Below are 2,478 nucleotides of genomic sequence, written 5' to 3'. Positions count from 1 at the left end.
TGGATGAGATTAAAGAAGCATGTTTTTCTTTTAAAACAGGTAAGACTCCTGGATCAGATGGGTTGCCCATAGAATTTTATTGCACATTTTGGGAATTGATTAAAGAAGATCTATTAGAAGTTTTCAATGGATGTTTGAGCAGTGGACTGATGAGCGATTCTATGAGGGAAGGGCTGATAACTCTCATATTTAAAAATAAAGGGGAAAAAGAGGAGCTGAAAAACTGGAGGCCTATTAGTCTCCTCAATTGTGACTATAAGATCTTGTCCAAGATAATAATGTTTAATTGATCCTGACCAAGTATGTGGTGTTCCAGGAAGAGCTATTGCTGAGAATTATGATTGATGAGAGATGCATGTATCTATTCAAAGGAGAGAGAGTCACCTTTATGTTTAATCTTGACCAAGAAAAGGCCTATGATCGGGTTGATCATTGTTTTATGTTTAAAGTTTGGGTACATGGGTTTGGATCAAAGATTTATTAGATGGGTGAAGATGCTGTACAGAGGCATCAGTAGTGAAGTTATTGTTAATTGATTTATGTCTGGTGGTTTTGAGGTGAAGTCAGGGGTGAGACAAGGGTGCCCTTTGTCACCCCTGTTATATATTTATTGTTTAGAACCTGCACTTTTACGAATTAGAAAGAATACACAGATTGAGGGGGTGGTAATTCCTGGCTCTGATCATCAGGAGGTTAAAGCCTTAGCATACATGGATGATGTGATGTTGATGTGACTCTATTCAGGAAGCTTTGAAAATTATGGTTTTGTATGGGAAAGCTTCTGGTTCGAAAATCAATATGGAGAAAAGTGAGGCTTTTTGTATGGGGGAGTGGGAGGAGAGAGATGAATTTAAGAAAATGTTAAAATTGAAGAATGATTACATTAAAGTTTTAGGCATGATTTTTGATAAAAATGTGAGTGGGGTAAGGAATTGGGTGGAGGTGATGGGTAAAGTGAGAAAGAAAATCACTTTCTGGAATTCCAGAAAGCTGTCAATGGAAGGTAACATTTGAATAATTAAAGTGGTGTTTATGTCAACGCTCTTGTATGTAGCAAAGGTTTTTCCTCCGGATAGAGCGTCTTGCAAATCGATTAATAGGGAGCTGTTCATTTTCTTTTGGGGAGGGAGAATGGAAAAGGTGAAAAGGGAAACTGTAATGTTGGAGAAGAAAAATGGAGGGAAAGGTTTTCCTAATGTCATTTTTTATTTGTATGCAAATTTTGTCTGTTTTCTAATTAACACAATTCTTCAGATGAATAAGAAATGTAGTTTCTTTGCCAGGTTTTTTTGGACAATTTTTAAGAAGGATGGGTTTAATTCATATAAATTTGACAGTGCCCTACAGTTGGATGATGCCTTTTGTATACAAGAAGGCTTCAAGGTTTATTTTAGAATATGATCTGATGGATTGGCCAAAAGCAAAGTGGAAACTTAAAGATTTACAGAAAAAGAAACTGGCAAATAATAAATTAATCAAAGTTAATTTTCAGTGTGCAGACGTGTCAACAGTTGTGTGGAGAAATGTAGGATATCCTGGCTTATCTAATACTCAGAGGGATATAGCTTGGCTATCTGTACATGCACGCTTACCTTGTCGGCAGCTTATGTACAAAAGACAAATGGCAATGACAGATACATGTGTAAGAGTTGATTGTAAGGAAACTGAATCGGTGGAACATGTCTTTTGTAACTGTAAGTTTGCTAAAGGATGTTGGGGGAGGGTAAAAGTGCTTCTGAAAAAATTTATCAAAACAAATGAATTGACATGGAATGTGATTATGTATGGGCCAAGAGGGGGTTTAAAAACAGATCATTGGAAGAAGGCATGGCTGATCATCAACAGTGCCAAAGAAGCTTTGTGGTTGTTGAGAAACATGAATCTGTATAATAAAACAAAAAATCAAGCAACAGAAATTGATTTTTGTAAAATTGTTTTTGGTCGAGTGAAAGATTATATCTGGATGAATATTAAGAACTTGGGTAAAAACAATGCAATGAAAAAATTGAAAATTAATTCAATGACAGATTTATTTTTGTAAAATGTATGTTTTGGTGATGTGATTATGTAATGGATTTTTCTAATAAACTTTTATATAAAGCTAGCAAAATGCGCTTCTAAAGTGTTTGGACTCGCTATCCATGAGGAGGAGTGAAAGTGTTTGTTTTTGAGCGTGAAGGGGACAGCGAGTGTTGTTTTTAGCCAAATGCTCACTGTTATTGATGACCTTTCCAGTGTTCCTTGGGGGCCTGGAGGAAACGGACACGTTCTGAGTGGGTATCTTACCAAAAAGTACAAAAGACTAACTACAGTTGCAAAGCACTGCTGCTTTTTTGATGATTGATTAAAACTATCAAACTGACAGGAAACATATAACACATTAATTGCAATCGATTTGATACCAATAGGCTTACATAACAGCTATTGTGTATAGACAATGTCATATACGCCGAAATGAACACGGACGGTCTTTATTAA

General features: G+C 35.9%; 1 non-coding gene across 1 annotated transcript; it reads left to right on the top strand.

The window, feature by feature from the left end:
- Window positions 1-2,071: 2,071 nt before the first annotated feature.
- LOC117427219 (small nucleolar RNA U3) lies at window positions 2,072-2,278 on the top strand. Its single transcript, XR_004548204.3, has one exon. It is a non-coding gene; the product is annotated as a small nucleolar RNA U3 (small nucleolar RNA).
- The last annotated feature ends 200 nt before the right edge of the window (window positions 2,279-2,478 follow it).

Source organism: Acipenser ruthenus, chromosome 39 (assembly GCF_902713425.1).
Source record: "Acipenser ruthenus chromosome 39, fAciRut3.2 maternal haplotype, whole genome shotgun sequence".
Taxonomy (NCBI): Eukaryota; Metazoa; Chordata; class Actinopteri; order Acipenseriformes; family Acipenseridae; genus Acipenser; species Acipenser ruthenus.
The sequence above is the reverse complement of the archived record's forward strand: the minus strand, read 5'-3'. Positions and strand labels throughout refer to the sequence as shown.